Source organism: Hemitrygon akajei, chromosome 1 (genome assembly GCF_048418815.1).
Source record: "Hemitrygon akajei chromosome 1, sHemAka1.3, whole genome shotgun sequence".
In the NCBI taxonomy this organism is placed as follows: Eukaryota; Metazoa; Chordata; class Chondrichthyes; order Myliobatiformes; family Dasyatidae; genus Hemitrygon; species Hemitrygon akajei.
In genome coordinates, this window is record NC_133124.1 from 146,898,696 (window position 1) to 146,916,842 (window position 18,147).

Below are 18,147 nucleotides of genomic sequence, written 5' to 3' on the forward strand. Positions count from 1 at the left end.
GAGTCTGGGACTCACTATCTTACAGAGTGTGTGAGTTTGGTACTGATCATCTTACAGAATGTGTGAGTCTGGGTCTCACTGTCTTACAGAGTGTGTGAGTCTGGGTCTCACTGTCTTAGAGAGTGTGTGAGTCTGGGACTCACTGTCTTACCGAATGTGTGAGTCTGGGACTGACTGTCTTACAGGGTGTGTGAGTCTGGAACTCACTGTCTTACAGAGTGTGTGAGTCTGGGTCTCACTGTCTTAGAGAGTGTGTGAGTCTGGGACTCACTGTCTTACAGAGTTTGTGAGTTTGGTACTGACCATCTTACAGAATGTTTGAGTCTGGGTCTCACTGTCTTACAGAGAGTGTGAGTCTGATACTGACCATCTTACAGAATGTGTGAGTCTGGGTCTCACTGTCTTACAGACTGTGTGAGTCTGGGGCTGACTGTCTTACACAGTGTGTGAGTCTGGGTCTCACTGTCTTACAGAGTGTGTGAGTCTGCGACAGACTGCCTTACAGAGTGTGTGAGTCTTGGTCTCACTGTCTTACGGAGTGTGTGGGTCTGTGACTGTCTGTCTTACAGAGTGTGTGAGTCTGGGACAGACTGCCTTACAGAGTGTGTGAGTCTGGTACTGACCATCTTACAGAATGTGTGAGTCTGGGACTGACTGTCTTACACAGTGTATGAGTCTGGGTCTCACTGTCTTACAGAGTGTGAGTCTGGGTCGGACAGTCTTACAGAGTGTGTGAGTCTGGGACTCACTGACTTACAGAGTGTGTGAGTCTGGGTCTCACTGTCTTACCGAATGTGTGAGTCTGGGACAGACTGTCTTACAGGGTGTGTGAGTCTGGAACTCACTGTCTTACAGAGTGTGTGAGTCTGGGACGGACAGTCTTACAGAATGTGTGAGTCTGGGACTCACTGTCTTACACAGTGTATGAGTCTGGGTCTCACTGTCTTACCGAATGTGTGAGTCTGGGACTGACTGTCTTACAGGGTGTGTGAGTCTGGAACTCACTGTCTTACAGAGTGTGTGAGTCTGGGTCTCACTGTCTTAGAGAGTGCGTGAGTCTGGGACTCACTGTCTTACAGAGTTTGTGAGTTTGGTACTGACCATCTTACAGAATGTTTGAGTCTGGGTCTCACTGTCTTACAGAGAGTGTGAGTCTGATACTGACCATCTTACAGAATGTGTGAGTCTGGGTCTCACTGTCTTACAGACTGTGTGAGTCTGGGGCTGACTGTCTTACACAGTGTGTGAGTCTGGGTCTCACTGTCTTACAGAGTGTGTGAGTCTGGGACTGACTGTCTTACAGAATGTGTGAGTCTGGGTCTCACTGTCTTACACAATGTGAGTCTGCGACTGACTGTCTTAAAGAGTGTGTGAGTCTGTGTCTCACTGTCTTCCAGAGTGCATGAGTCTGGGTCTCACTGTCTTACAGAGTGTGTGAGTATGGGTCTCACTGTCTTACAGAATGTGTGAGTCTGGGACTGACGGTATTACAGGGTGTGTGAGTCTAGAACTCACTGTCTTACAGTGTGTGTGAGTCTGGGTCCCACTGTCTTACAGAGTGTGTGAGTATGGGTCTCACTGTTTTACCGAATGTGTGAGTCTGGGACTGACTGTCTTACAGGGTGTGTTAGTCTGGAACTCACTGTCTTACAGAGTGTGTGAGTCTGGGTCTCACTGTCTTAGAGAGTGTGTGAGTCTGGGACTCACTGTCTTACAGAGTGTGTGAGTTTGGTACTGATCATCTTACCGAATGTGTGAGTCTGGGTCTCACTGTCTTACAGAGAGTGTGAGTCTGGTACTGACCATCTTACAGAATGTGTGAGTCTGGGTCTCACTGTCTTACAGACTGTGTGAGTCTGGGGCTGACTGTCTTACACAGTGTGTGAGTCTGGGTCTCACTGTCTTACAGAGTGTGTGAGTCTGGGACAGACTGCCTTACAGAGTGTGTGAGTCTTGGTCTCACTGTCTTACGGAGTGTGTGGGTCTGGGACTGTCTGTCTTACAGAGCGTGTGAGTCTGGGACAGACTGCCTTACAGAGTGTGTGAGTCTGGGTCTCACTGTCTTAGAGAGTGTGTGAGTCTGGTACTGACCATCTTACAGAATGTGTGAGTCTGGGACTGACTGTATTACACAGTGTATGAGTCTGGCTCTCACTGTCTTACAGAGTGTGAGTCTGGGTCGGACAGTCTTACAGAGTGTGTGAGTCTGGGACTCACTGACTTACAGAGTGTGTGAGTCTGGGTCTCACTGTCTTACCGAATGTGTGAGTCAGGGACTGACTGTCTTACAGGGTGTGTGAGTCTGGAACTCACTGTCTTACAGAGTGTGTGAGTCTGGGTCTCACTGTCTTACAGAGTGTGTGAGTCTGGGACTGACAGTCTTACAGAATGTGTGAGTCTGTGACTCACTGTCTTACAGAGTGTGTCAGTCTGAGACTCACTGTCTTCCAGAGTGCGTGAGTCTGGGTCTCAGTGTCTTATAGAGTGTGTGAGTATGGGTCTCACTGTCTTACAGAGTGTGTCAGTCTGGGACTCACTATCTTACAGAGTGTGTGAGTTTGGTACTGATCATCTTACAGAATGTGTGAGTCTGGGTCTCACTGTCTTACAGAGAGTGTGAATCTGGTACTGACCATCTTACAGAATGTGTGAGTCTGGGTCTCACTTTCTTACAGACTGTGTGAGTCTGGGGCTGACTGTCTTACACAGTGTGTGAGTCTGGGTCTCACTGTCTTACAGAGTGTGTGAGTCTGGGACAGACTGCCTTACAGAGTGTGTGAGTCTTGGTCTCACTGTCTTACGGAGTGTGTGGGTCTGTGACTGTCTGTCTTACAGAGTGTGTGAGTCTGGGACAGACTGCCTTACAGAGTGTGTGAGTCTGGTACTGACCATCTTACAAAATGTGTGAGTCTGGGACTGACTGTCTTACACAGTGTATGAGTCTGGGTCTCACTGTCTTACAGAGTGTGAGTCTGGGTCGGACAGCCTTACAGAGTGTGTGAGTCTGGGACTCACTGACTTACAGAGTGTGTGAGTCTGGGTTTCACTGTCTTACCGAATGTGTGAGTCTGGGACAGACTGTCTTACAAGGTGTGTGAGTCTGGAACTCACTGTCTTACAGAGTGTGTGAGTCTGGGACGGACAGTCTTACAGAATGTGTGAGTCTGGGACTCACTGTCTTAGACAGTGTATGAGTCTGGGTCTCACTGTCTTACCGAATGTGTGAGTCTGGGACTGACTGTCTTACAGGGTGTGTGAGTCTGGAACTCACTGTCTTACAGAGTGTGTGAGTCTGGGTCTCACTGTCTTAGAGAGTGTGTGAGTCTGGGACTCACTGTCTTACAGAGTTTGTGAGTTTGGTACTGACCATCTTACAGAATGTTTGAGTCTGGGTCTCACTGTCTTACAGAGAGTGTGAGTCTGATACTGACCATCTTACAGAATGTGTGAGTCTGGGTCTCACTGTCTTACAGACTGTGTGAGTCTGGGGCTGACTGTCTTACACAGTGTGTGAGTCTGGGTCTCACTGTCTTACAGAGTGTGTGAGTCTGCGACTGACTGTCTTACAGAATGTGTGAGTCTGCGACTGACTGTCTTAAAGAGTGTGTGAGTCTGTGTCTCACTGTCTTCCAGAGTGCATGAGTCTGGGTCTCACTGTCTTACAGAGTGTGTGAGTATGGGTCTCACTGTCTTACAGAATGTGTGAGTCTGGGACTGACGGTATTACAGGGTGTGTGAGTCTAGAACTCACTGTCTTACAGAGTGTGTGAGTCTGGGTCCCACTGTCTTACAGAGTGTGTGAGTCTGGGTCTCACTGTCTTACCGAATGTGTGAGTCTGGGACTGACTGTCTTACTGGGTGTGTGAGTCTGGAACTCACTGTCTTACAGAGTGTGTGAGTCTGGGTCTCACTGTCTTAGAGAGTGTGTGAGTCTGGGACTCACTGTCTTACAGAGTGTGTGAGTTTGGTACTGATCATCTTACAGAATGTGTGAGTCTGGGTCTCACTGTCTTACAGAGAGTGTGGGTCTGGTACTGACCATCTTACAGAATGTGTGAGTCTGGGTCTCACTGTCTTACAGACTGTGTGAGTCTGGGGCTGACTGTCTTACACAGTGTGTGAGTCTGTGACTCACTGTCTTACAGAGTGTGAGAGTCTGGGACAGACTGCCTTACAGAGTGTGTGAGTCTTGGTCTCACTGTCTTACGGAGTGTGTGGGTCTGGGACTGTCTGTCTTACAGAGTGTGTGAGTCTGGGACTCAGTGTCTTATAGAGTGTGTGAGTATGGGTCTCACTGTCTTACAGAGTGTGTCAGTCTGTGACTCACTGTCTTCCAGAGTGCGTGAGTCTGGGACTCACTATCTTACAGAGTGTGTGAGTTTGGTACTGATCATCTTACAGAATGTGTGAGTCTGGGTCTCACTGTCTTACAGAGTGTGTGAGTCTGGGTCTCACTGTCTTAGAGAGTGTGTGAGTCTGGGACTCACTGTCTTACCGAATGTGTGAGTCTGGGACTGACTGTCTTACAGGGTGTGTGAGTCTGGAACTCACTGTCTTACAGAGTGTGTGAGTCTGGGTCTCACTGTCTTAGAGAGTGTGTGAGTCTGGGACTCACTGTCTTACAGAGTTTGTGAGTTTGGTACTGACCATCTTACAGAATGTTTGAGTCTGGGTCTCACTGTCTTACAGAGAGTGTGAGTCTGATACTGACCATCTTACAGAATGTGTGAGTCTGGGTCTCACTGTCTTACAGACTGTGTGAGTCTGGGGCTGACTGTCTTACACAGTGTGTGAGTCTGGGTCTCACTGTCTTACAGAGTGTGTGAGTCTGGGACTGACTGTCTTACAGAATGTGTGAGTCTGGGTCTCACTGTCTTGCACAATGTGAGTGTGCGACTGACTGTCTTACAGAATGTGTGAGTCTGTGTCTCACTGTCTTCCAGAGTGTGTGAGTCTGGGTCTCACTGTCTTACAGAGTGTGTGAGTATGGGTCTCACTGTCTTACAGAATGTGTGAGTCTGGGACTGACGGTATTACAGGGTGTGTGAGTCTAGAACTCACTGTCTTACAGTGTGTGTGAGTCTGGGTCCCACTGTCTTACAGAGTGTGTGAGTATGGGTCTCACTGTCTTACCGAATGTGTGAGTCTGGGACTGACTGTCTTACAGGGTGTGTGAGTCTGGAACTCACTGTCTTACAGAGTGTGTGAGTCTTGGTCTCACTGTCTTACGGAGTGTGTGGGTCTGTGACTGTCTGTCTTACAGAGTGTGTGAGTCTGGGACAGACTGCCTTACAGGGTGTGTGAGTCTGGGTCTCACTGTCTTAGAGAGTGTGTGAGTCTGGTACTGACCATCTTACAGAATGTGTGAGTCTGGGATTGACTGTCTTACACAGTGTATGAGTCTGGGTCTCACTGTCTTACAGAGTGTGAGTCTGGGTCGGACAGCCTTACAGAGTGTGTGAGAATGGGACTCACTGACTTACAGAGTGTGTGAGTCTGGGTCTCACTGTCTTACCGAATGTGTGAGTCTGGGACAGACTGTCTTACAGGGTGTGTGAGTCTGGAACTCACTGTCTTACAGAGTGTGTGAGTCTGGGACGGACAGTCTTACAGAATGTGTGAGTCTGGGACTCACTGTCTTACACAGTGTATGAGTCTGGGTCTCACTGTCTTACCGAATGTGTGAGTCTGGGACTGACTGTCTTACAGGGTGTGTGAGTCTGGAACTCACTGTCTTACAGAGTGTGTGAGTCTGGGTCTCACTGTCTTAGAGAGTGCGTGAGTCTGGGACTCACTGTCTTACAGAGTTTGTGAGTTTGGTACTGACCATCTTACAGAATGTTTGAGTCTGGGTCTCACTGTCTTACAGAGAGTGTGAGTCTGATACTGACCATCTTACAGAATGTGTGAGTCTGGGTCTCACTGTCTTACAGACTGTGTGAGTCTGGGGCTGACTGTCTTACACAGTGTGTGAGTCTGGGTCTCACTGTCTTACAGAGTGTGTGAGTCTGGGACTGACTGTCTTACAGAATGTGTGAGTCTGGGTCTCACTGTCTTACACAATGTGAGTCTGCGACTGACTGTCTTAAAGAGTGTGTGAGTCTGTGTCTCACTGTCTTCCAGAGTGCATGAGTCTGGGTCTCACTGTCTTACAGAGTGTGTGAGTATGGGTCTCACTGTCTTACAGAATGTGTGAGTCTGGGACTGACGGTATTACAGGGTGTGTGAGTCTAGAACTCACTGTCTTACAGTGTGTGTGAGTCTGGGTCCCACTGTCTTACAGAGTGTGTGAGTATGGGTCTCACTGTTTTACCGAATGTGTGAGTCTGGGACTGACTGTCTTACAGGGTGTGTTAGTCTGGAACTCACTGTCTTACAGAGTGTGTGAGTCTGGGTCTCACTGTCTTAGAGAGTGTGTGAGTCTGGGACTCACTGTCTTACAGAGTGTGTGAGTTTGGTACTGATCATCTTACCGAATGTGTGAGTCTGGGTCTCACTGTCTTACAGAGAGTGTGAGTCTGGTACTGACCATCTTACAGAATGTGTGAGTCTGGGTCTCACTGTCTTACAGACTGTGTGAGTCTGGGGCTGACTGTCTTACACAGTGTGTGAGTCTGGGTCTCACTGTCTTACAGAGTGTGTGAGTCTGGGACAGACTGCCTTACAGAGTGTGTGAGTCTTGGTCTCACTGTCTTATGGAGTGTGTGGGTCTGGGACTGTCTGTCTTACAGAGCGTGTGAGTCTGGGACAGACTGCCTTACAGAGTGTGTGAGTCTGGGTCTCACTGTCTTAGAGAGTGTGTGAGTCTGGTACTGACCATCTTACAGAATGTGTGAGTCTGGGACTGACTGTCTTACACAGTGTATGAGTCTGGGTCTCACTGTCTTACAGAGTGTGAGTCTGGGTCGGACAGTCTTACAGAGTGTGTGAGTCTGGGACTCACTGACTTACAGAGTGTGTGAGTCTGGGTCTCACTGTCTTACCGAATGTGTGAGTCAGGGACTGACTGTCTTACAGGGTGTGTGAGTCTGGAACTCACTGTCTTACAGAGTGTGTGAGTCTGGGTCTCACTGTCTTACAGAGTGTGTGAGTCTGGGACTGACAGTCTTACAGAATGTGTGAGTCTGTGACTCACTGTCTTACAGAGTGTGTCAGTCTGAGACTCACTGTCTTCCAGAGTGCGTGAGTCTGGGTCTCAGTGTCTTATAGAGTGTGTGAGTATGGGTCTCACTGTCTTACAGAGTGTGTCAGTCTGGGACTCACTATCTTACAGAGTGTGTGAGTTTGGTACTGATCATCTTACAGAATGTGTGAGTCTGGGTCTCACTGTCTTACAGAGAGTGTGAATCTGGTACTGACCATCTTACAGAATGTGTGAGTCTGGGTCTCACTGTCTTACAGACTGTGTGAGTCTGGGGCTGACTGTCTTACACAGTGTGTGAGTCTGGGTCTCACTGTCTTACAGAGTGTGTGAGTCTGGGACAGACTGCCTTACAGAGTGTGTGAGTCTTGGTCTCACTGTCTTACGGAGTGTGTGGGTCTGTGACTGTCTGTCTTACAGAGTGTGTGAGTCTGGGACAGACTGCCTTACAGAGTGTGTGAGTCTGGTACTGACCATCTTACAAAATGTGTGAGTCTGGGACTGACTGTCTTACACAGTGTATGAGTCTGGGTCTCACTGTCTTACAGAGTGTGAGTCTGGGTCGGACAGCCTTACAGAGTGTGTGAGTCTGGGACTCACTGACTTACAGAGTGTGTGAGTCTGGGTTTCACTGTCTTACCGAATGTGTGAGTCTGGGACAGACTGTCTTACAGGGTGTGTGAGTCTGGAACTCACTGTCTTACAGAGTGTGTGAGTCTGGGACGGACAGTCTTACAGAATGTGTGAGTCTGGGACTCACTGTCTTAGACAGTGTATGAGTCTGGGTCTCACTGTCTTACCGAATGTGTGAGTCTGGGACTGACTGTCTTACAGGGTGTGTGAGTCTGGAACTCACTGTCTTACAGAGTGTGTGAGTCTGGGTCTCACTGTCTTAGAGAGTGTGTGAGTCTGGGACTCACTGTCTTACAGAGTTTGTGAGTTTGGTACTGACCATCTTACAGAATGTTTGAGTCTGGGTCTCACTGTCTTACAGAGAGTGTGAGTCTGATACTGACCATCTTACAGAATGTGTGAGTCTGGGTCTCACTGTCTTACAGACTGTGTGAGTCTGGGGCTGACTGTCTTACACAGTGTGTGAGTCTGGGTCTCAATGTCTTACAGAGTGTGTGAGTCTGGGACTGACTGTCTTACAGAATGTATGAGTCTGCGACTGACTGTCTTAAAGAGTGTGTGAGTCTGTGTCTCACTGTCTTCCAGAGTGCATGAGTCTGGGTCTCACTGTCTTACAGAGTGTGTGAGTATGGGTCTCACTGTCTTACAGAATGTGTGAGTCTGGGACTGACGGTATTACAGGGTGTGTGAGTCTAGAACTCACTGTCTTACAGTGTGTGTGAGTCTGGGTCCCACTGTCTTACAGAGTGTGTGAGTATGGGTCTCACTGTCTTACCGAATGTGTGAGTCTGGGACTGACTGTCTTACTGGGTGTGTGAGTCTGGAACTCACTGTCTTACAGAGTGTGTGAGTCTGGGTCTCACTGTCTTAGAGAGTGTGTGAGTCGGGGACTCACTGTCTTACAGAGTGTGTGAGTTTGGTACTGATCATCTTACAGAATGTGTGAGTCTGGGTCTCACTGTCTTACAGAGAGTGTGGGTCTGGTACTGACCATCTTACAGAATGTGTGAGTCTGGGTCTCACTGTCTTACAGACTGTGTGAGTCTGGGGCTGACTGTCTTACACAGTGTGTGAGTCTGTGACTCACTGTCTTACAGAGTGTGTCAGTCTGTGACTCACTGTCTTACAGAGTGTGTGAGTCTGGGACAGACTGCCTTACAGAGTGTGTGAGTCTTGGTCTCACTGTCTTACGGAGTGTGTGGGTCTGGGACTGTCTGTCTTACAGAGTGTGTGAGTCTGGGACAGACTGCCTTACAGAGTGTGTGAGTCTGGGTCTCACTGTCTTAGAGAGTGTGTGAGTCTGGTACTGACCATCTTACAGAATGTGTGAGTGTGGGACTGACTGTCTTACACAGTGTATGAGTCTGGGTCTCACTGTCTTACAGAGTGTGAGTCTGGGTCGGACAGTCTTACAGAGAGTGTTAGTCTCGGACTCACTGACTTACAGAGTGTGTGAGTCTGGGTCTCACTGTCTTACCGAATGTGTGAGTCAGGGACTGACTGTCTTACAGGGTGTGTGAGTCTGGAACTCACTGTCTTACAGAGTGTGTGAGTCTGGGTCTCACTGTCTTACACAGTGTGTGAGTCTGGGACTGACAGTCTTACAGAATGTGTGAGTCTGTGACTCACTGTCTTACAGAGTGTGTCAGTCTGTGACTCACTGTCTTCCAGAGTGCGTGAGTCTGGGTCTCAGTGTCTTATAGAGTGTGTGAGTATGGGTCTCACTGTCTTACAGAGTGTGTCAGTCTGGGACTCACTATCTTACAGAGTGTGTGAGTTTGGTACTGATCATCTTACAGAATGTGTGAGTCTGGGTCTCACTGTCTTACAGAGAGTGTGAGTCTGGTACTGACCATCTTACAGAATGTGTGAGTCTGGGTCTCACTGTCTTACAGAATGTGTGAGTATGGGACTGACTGTCTTACACAGTGTGTGAGTCTGGGTCTCACTGTCTTACAGAGTGTGTGAGTCTGGGACAGACTGCCTTACAGAGTGTGTGAGTCTTGGTCTCACTGTCTTACGGAGTGTGTGGGTCTGTGACTGTCTGTCTTACAGAGTGTGTGAGTCTGGGACAGACTGCCTTACAGAGTGTGTGAGTCTGGTACTGACCATCTTACAGAATGTGTGAGTCTGGGACTGACTGTCTTACACAGTGTATGAGTCTGGGTCTCACTGTCTTACAGAGTGTGAGTCTGGGTCGGACAGTCTTACAGAGTGTGTGAGTCTGGGACTCACTGACTTACAGAGTGTGTGAGTCTGGGTCTCACTGTCTTACCGAATGTGTGAGTCTGGGACAGACTGTCTTACAGGGTGTGTGAGTCTGGAACTCACTGTCAAACAGAGTGTGTGAGTCTGGGATGGACAGACTTACAGAATGTGTGAGTCTGGGACTCACTGTCTTACACAGTGTATGAGTCTGGGTCTCACTGTCTTACCGAATGTGTGAGTCTGGGACTGACTGTCTTACAGGGTGTGTGAGTCTGGAACTCACTGTCTTACAGAGTGTGTGAGTCTGGGTCTCACTGTCGTAGAGAGTGTGTGAGTCTGGGACTCACTGTCTTACAGAGTTTGTGAGTTTGGTACTGACCATCTTACAGAATGTGTGAGTCTGGGTCTCACTGTCTTACAGACTGTGTGAGTCTGGGGCTGACTGTCTTACACAGTGTGTGAGTCTGGGTCTCACTGTCTTACAGTGTGTGTGAGTCTGGGACTGACTGTCTTACACAGTGTATGAGTCTGGGTCTCACTGTCTTACAGAGTGTGAGTCTGGGACTGACTGTCTTACAGGGTGTGTGAGTCTGGAACTCACTGTCTTACAGTGTGTGTGAGTCTGGGTCCCACTGTCTTACAGAGTGTGTGAGTATTGGTCTCACTGTCTTACAGAATGTGTGAGTCTGGGACTGACGGTATTACAGGGTGTGTGAGTCTAGAACTCACTGTCTTACAGTGTGTGTGAGTCTGGGTCCCACTGTCTTACAGAGTGTGTGAGTATGGGTCTCACTGTCTTACCGAATGTGTGAGTCTGGGACTGACTGTCTTACAGGGTGTCTGAGTCTGGAACTCACTGTCTTACAGAGTGTGTGAGTCTGGGTCTCACTGTCTTAGAGAGTGTGTGAGTCTGGGACTCACTGTCTTACAGAGTGTGTGAGTTTGGTACTGATCATCTTACAGAATGTGTGAGTCTGGGTCTCACTGTCTTACAGAGAGTGTGAGTCTCGTACTGACCATCTTACAGAATGTGTGAGTCTGGGTCTCACTGTCTTACAGACTGTGTGAGTCTGGGGCTGACTGTCTTACACAGTGTGTGAGTCTGGGTCTCACTGTCTTACAGAGTGTGTGAGTCTGGGACAGACTGCCTTACAGAGTGTGTGAGTCTTGGTCTCACTGTCTTACGGAGTGTGTGGGTCTGGGACTGTCTGTCTTACAGAGTGTGTGAGTCTGCGACAGACTGCCTTACAGAGTGTGTGAGTCTGGGTCTCACTGTCTTAGAGAGTGTGTGAGTCTGGTACTGACCATCTTACAGAATGTGTGAGTCTGGGACTGACTGTCTTACACAGTGTATGAGTCTGGGTCTCACTGTCTTACAGAGTGTGAGTCTGGGTCGGACAGTCTTACAGAGTGTGTGAGTCTGGGACTCACGGACTTACAGAGTGTGTGAGTCTGGGTCTCACTGTCTTACCGAATGTGTGAGTCAGGGACTGACTGTCTTACAGGGTGTGTGAGTCTGGAACTCACTGTCTTACAGAGTGTGTGAGTCTGGGTCTCACTGTCTTACAGAGTGTGTGAGTCTGGGACTGACAGTCTTACAGAATGTGTGAGTCTGTGACTCACTGTCTTCCAGAGTGCGTGAGTCTGGGTCTCAGTGTCTTACAGAATGTGTGAGTATGGGTCTCACTGTCTTACAGAGTGTGTCAGTCTGTGACTCACTGTCTTCCAGAGTGCGTGAGTCTGGGTCTCACTGTCTTACAGAGAGTGTGAATCTGGTACTGACCATCTTACAGAATGTGTGAGTCTGGGTCTCACTGTCTTACAGACTGTGTGAGTCTGGGGCTGACTGTCTTACACAGTGTGTGAGTCTGGGTCTCACTGTCTTACAGAGTGTGTGAGTCTGGGACAGACTGCCTTACAGAGTGTGTGAGTCTTGGTCTCACTGTCTTACGGAGTGTGTGGGTCTGTGACTGTCTGTCTTACAGAGTGTGTGAGTCTGGGACAGACTGCCTTACAGAGTGTGTGAGTCTGGTACTGACCATCTTACAAAATGTGTGAGTCTGGGACTGACTGTCTTACACAGTGTATGAGTCTGGGTCTCACTGTCTTACAGAGTGTGAGTCTGGGTCGGACAGCCTTACAGAGTGTGTGAGTCTGGGACTCACTGACTTACAGAGTGTGTGAGTCTGGGTTTCACTGTCTTACCGAATGTGTGAGTCTGGGACTGACTGTCTTACAGGGTGTGTGAGTCTGGAACTCACTGTCTTAGACAGTGTATGAGTCTGGGTCTCACTGTCTTACCGAATCTGTGAGTCTGGGACTGACTGTCTTACAGGGTGTGTGAGTCTGGAACTCACTGTCTTACAGAGTGTGTGAGTCTGGGTCTCACTGTCTTAGAGAGTGTGTGAGTCTGGGACTCACTGTCTTACAGAGTTTGTGAGTTTGGTACTGACCATCTTACAGAATGTTTGAGTCTGGGTCTCACTGTCTTACAGAGAGTGTGAGTCTGATACTGACCATCTTACAGAATGTGTGAGTCTGGGTCTCACTGTCTTACAGACTGTGTGAGTCTGGGGCTGACTGTCTTACACAGTGTGTGAGTCTGGGTCTCACTGTCTTACAGAGTGTGTGAGTCTGGGACTGACTGTCTTACAGAATGTGTGAGTCTGCGACTGACTGTCTTAAAGAGTGTGTGAGTCTGTGTCTCACTGTCTTCCAGAGTGCATGAGTCTGGGTCTCACTGTCTTACAGAGTGTGTGAGTATGGGTCTCACTGTCTTACAGAATGTGTGAGTCTGGGACTGACGGTATTACAGGGTGTGTGAGTCTAGAACTCACTGTCTTACAGTGTGTGTGAGTCTGGGTCCCACTGTCTTACAGAGTGTGTGAGTATGGGTCTCACTGTCTTACCGAATGTGTGAGTCTGGGACTGACTGTCTTACTGGGTGTGTGAGTCTGGAACTCACTGTCTTACAGAGTGTGTGAGTCTGGGTCTCACTGTCTTAGAGAGTGTGTGAGTCTGGGACTCACTGTCTTACAGAGTGTGTGAGTTTGGTACTGATCATCTTACAGAATGTGTGAGTCTGGGTCTCACTGTCTTACAGAGAGTGTGGGTCTGGTACTGACCATCTTACAGAATGTGTGAGTCTGGGTCTCACTGTCTTACAGACTGTGTGAGTCTGGGGCTGACTGTCTTACACAGTGTGTGAGTCTGTGACTCACTGTCTTACAGAGTGTGTCAGTCTGTGACTCACTGTCTTACAGAGTGTGTGAGTCTGGGACAGACTGCCTTACAGAGTGTGTGAGTCTTGGTCTCACTGTCTTACGGAGTGTGTGGGTCTGGGACTGTCTGTCTTACAGAGTGTGTGAGTCTGGGACAGACTGCCTTACAGAGTGTGTGAGTCTGGGTCTCACTGTCTTAGAGAGTGTGTGAGTCTGGTACTGACCATCTTACAGAATGTGTGAGTGTGGGACTGACTGTCTTACACAGTGTATGAGTCTGGGTCTCACTGTCTTACAGAGTGTGAGTCTGGGTCGGACAGTCTTACAGAGTGTGTTAGTCTCGGACTCACTGACTTACAGAGTGTGTGAGTCTGGGTCTCACTGTCTTACCGAATGTGTGAGTCAGGGACTGACTGTCTTACAGGGTGTGTGAGTCTGGAACTCACTGTCTTACAGAGTGTGTGAGTCTGGGTCTCACTGTCTTACACAGTGTGTGAGTCTGGGACTGACAGTCTTACAGAATGTGTGAGTCTGTGACTCACTGTCTTACAGAGTGTGTCAGTCTGTGACTCACTGTCTTCCAGAGTGCGTGAGTCTGGGTCTCAGTGTCTTATAGAGTGTGTGAGTATGGGTCTCACTGTCTTACAGAGTGTGTCAGTCTGGGACTCACTATCTTACAGAGTGTGTGAGTTTGGTACTGATCATCTTACAGAATGTGTGAGTCTGGGTCTCACTGTCTTACAGAGAGTGTGAGTCTGGTACTGACCATCTTACAGAATGTGTGAGTCTGGGTCTCACTGTCTTACAGAATGTGTGAGTCTGGGACTGACTGTCTTACACAGTGTGTGAGTCTGGGTCTCACTGTCTTACAGAGTGTGTGAGTCTGGGACAGACTGCCTTACAGAGTGTGTGAGTCTTGGTCTCACTGTCTTACGGAGTGTGTGGGTCTGTGACTGTCTGTCTTACAGAGTGTGTGAGTCTGGGACAGACTGCCTTACAGAGTGTGTGAGTCTGGTACTGACCATCTTACAGAATGTGTGAGTCTGGGACTGACTGTCTTACACAGTGTATGAGTCTGGGTCTCACTGTCTTACAGAGTGTGAGTCTGGGTCGGACAGTCTTACAGAGTGTGTGAGTCTGGGACTCACTGACTTACAGAGTGTGTGAGTCTGGGTCTCACTGTCTTACCGAATGTGTGAGTCTGGGACAGACTGTCTTACAGGGTGTGTGAGTCTGGAACTCACTGTCAAACAGAGTGTGTGAGTCTGGGACGGACAGACTTACAGAATGTGTGAGTCTGGGACTCACTGTCTTACACAGTGTATGAGTCTGGGTCTCACTGTCTTACCGAATGTGTGAGTCTGGGACTGACTGTCTTACAGGGTGTGTGAGTCTGGAACTCACTGTCTTACAGAGTGTGTGAGTCTGGGTCTCACTGTCTTAGAGAGTGTGTGAGTCTGGGACTCACTGTCTTACAGAGTTTGTGAGTTTGGTACTGACCATCTTACAGAATGTTTGAGTCTGGGTCTCACTGTCTTACAGAGAGTGTGAGTCTGATACTGACCATCTTACAGAATGTGTGAGTCTGGGTCTCACTGTCTTACAGACTGTGTGAGTCTGGGGCTGACTGTCTTACACAGTGTGTGAGTCTGGGTCTCACTGTCTTACAGTGTGTGTGAGTCTGGGACTGACTGTCTTACACAGTGTATGAGTCTGGGTCTCACTGTCTTACAGAGTGTGAGTCTGGGACTGACTGTCTTACAGGGTGTGTGAGTCTGGAACTCACTGTCTTACAGTGTGTGTGAGTCTGGGTCCCACTGTCTTACAGAGTGTGTGAGTATTGGTCTCACTGTCTTACAGAATGTGTGAGTCTGGGACTGACGGTATTACAGGGTGTGTGAGTCTAGAACTCACTGTCTTACAGAGTTTGTGAGTTTGGTACTGACCATCTTACAGAATGTTTGAGTCTTGGTCTCACTGTCTTACGGAGTGTGTGGGTCTGGGACTGTCTGTCTTACAGAGTGTGTGAGTCTGCGACAGACTGCCTTACAGAGTGTGTGAGTCTGGGTCTCACTGTCTTAGAGAGTGTGTGAGTCTGGTACTGACCATCTTACAGAATGTGTGAGTCTGGGACTGACTGTCTTACACAGTGTATGAGTCTGGGTCTCACTGTCTTACAGAGTGTGAGTCTGGGTCGGACAGTCTTACAGAGTGTGTGAGTCTGGGACTCACGGACTTACAGAGTGTGTGAGTCTGGGTCTCACTGTCTTACCGAATGTGTGAGTCAGGGACTGACTGTCTTACCGGGTGTGTGAGTCTGGAACTCACTGTCTTACAGAGTGTGTGAGTCTGGGTCTCACTGTCTTACAGAGTGTGTGAGTCTGGGACTGACAGTCTTACAGAATGTGTGAGTCTGTGACTCACTGTCTTCCAGAGTGCGTGAGTCTGGGTCTCACTGTCTTACAGAGTGTGTCAGTCTGTGACTCACTGTCTTCCCGAGTGCGTGAGTCTGGGTCTCAGTGTCTTATAGAGTGTGTGAGTATGGGTCTCACTGTCTTACAGAGTGTGTCAGTCTGGGACTCACTATCTTACAGAGTGTGTGAGTTTGGTACTGATCATCTTACAGAATGTGTGAGTCTGGGTCTCACTGTCTTACAGAGAGTGTGAGTCTGGTACTGACCATCTTACAGAATGTGTGAGTCTGCGTCTCACTGTCTTAAAGACTGTGTGAGTCTGGGGCTGACTGTCTTACACAGTGTGTGAGTCTGGGTCTCACTGTCTTACAGAGTGTGTGAGTCTGGGACAGACTGCCTTACAGAGTGTGTGAGTCTTGGTCTCACTGTCTTACGGAGTGTGTGGGTCTGTGACTGTCTGTCTTACAGAGTGTGTGAGTCTGGGTCTCACTGTCTTAGAGAGTGTGTGAGTCTGGTACTGACCATCTTACAGAATGTGTGAGTCTGGGACTGACTGTCTTACACAGTGTATGAGTCTGGGTCTCACTGTCTTACAGAGTGTGAGTCTGGGACTGACTGTCTTACACAGTGTATGAGTCTGGGACTCACTGACTTACAGAGTGTGTGAGTCTGGGTCTCACTGTCTTACCGAATGTGTGAGTCTGGGACAGACTGTCTTACAGGGTCTGTGAGTCTGGAACTCACTGTCTTACAGAGTGTGTGAGTCTGGGACGGACAGTCTTACAGAATGTGTGAGTCTGGGACTCACTGTCTTACACAGTGTATGAGTCTCGGTCTCACTGTCTTACCGAATGTGTGAGTCTGGGACTGACTGTCTTACAGGGTGTGTGAGTCTGGAACTCACTGTCTTACAGAGTGTGTGAGTCTGGGTCTCACTGTCTTAGAGAGTGTGTGAGTCTGGGACTCACTGTCTTACAGAGTTTGTGAGTTTGGTACTGACCATCTTACAGAATGTTTGAGTCTGCGTCTCACTGTCTTACAGAGAGTGTGAGTCTGATACTGACCATCTTACAGAATGTGTGAGTCTGGGTCTCACTGTCTTACAGACTGTGTGAGTCTGGGGCTGACTGTCTTACACAGTGTGTGAGTCTGGGTCTCACTGTCTTACAGAGTGTGTGAGTCTGGGACTGACTGTCTTACAGAATGTGTTAGTCTGGGTCTCACTGTATTACACAATGTGAGTGTGCGACTGACTGTCTTACAGAATGTGTGAGTCTGGGACTGACTGTCTTACAGGGTGTGTGAGACTGGAACTCACTGTCTTACAGAGTGTGTGAGTCTGGGTCTCACTGTCTTAGAGAGTGTGTGAGTCTGGGACTCACTGTCTTACAGAGTGTGTGAGTTTGGTACTGATCATCTTACAGAATGTGTGAGTCTGGGTCTCACTGTCTTACAGAGAGTGTGAGTCTGGTAATGACCATCTTACAGAATGTGTGAGTCTGGGTCTCACTGTCTTACAGACTGTGTGAGTCTGGGGCTGACTGTCTTACACAGTGTGTGAGTCTGGGTCTCACTGTCTTACAGAGTGTGTGAGTCTGGGACAGACTGCCTTACAGAGTGTGTGAGTCTTGGTCTCACTGTCTTACGGAGTGTGTGGGTCTGGGACTGTCTGTCTTACAGAGTGTGTGAGTCTGGGACAGACTGCTTTAGAGAGTGTGTGAGTCTGGGTCTCACTGTCTTAGAGAGTGTGTGAGTCTGGTACTGACCATCTTACAGAATGTGTGAGTCTGGGACTGACTGTCTTACACAGTGTATGAGTCTGGGTCTCACTGTCTTACAGAGTGTGAGTCTGGGTCGGACAGTCTTACAGAGTGTGTGAGTCTGGGACTCACTGACTTACAGAGTGTGTGAGTCTGGGTCTCACTGTCTTACCGAATGTGTGAGTCAGGGACTGACTGTCTTACAGGGTGTGTGAGTCTGGAACTCACTGTCTTACAGAGTGTGTGAGTCTGGGTCTCACTGTCTTACAGAGTGTGTGAGTCTGGGACTGACAGTCTTACAGAATGTGTGAGTCTGTGACTCACTGTCTTCCAGAGTGCGTGCGTCTGGGTCTCAGTGTCTTATAGAGTGTGTGAGTATGGGTCTCACTGTCTTACAGCGTGTGTCAGTCTGGGACTCACTATCTTACAGAGTGTGTGAGTCTGGGAATGACTGTCTTTCAGAATGTGTGAGTCTGGGTCTCACTGTCTTACACATTGTGAGTCTGCGACTGACTGTCTTAAAGAGTGTGTGAGTCTGGGACTCACTGACTTACAGAGTGAGTGAGTCTGGGACTGACTGTCTTCCAGAGTGCGTGAGTCTGGGTCTCACTGTCTTACAGAGTGTGTGAGTCTGGGTCTCACTGTCTTCCAGAGTGCGTGAGTCTGGGTCTCACTGTCTTACAGAGTGTGTGAGTCAGGGACAGACTGCCTTACAGAGTGTGTGAGTCTGGGTCTCACTGTCTTAGAGAGTGTGTGAGTCTGGTACTGAC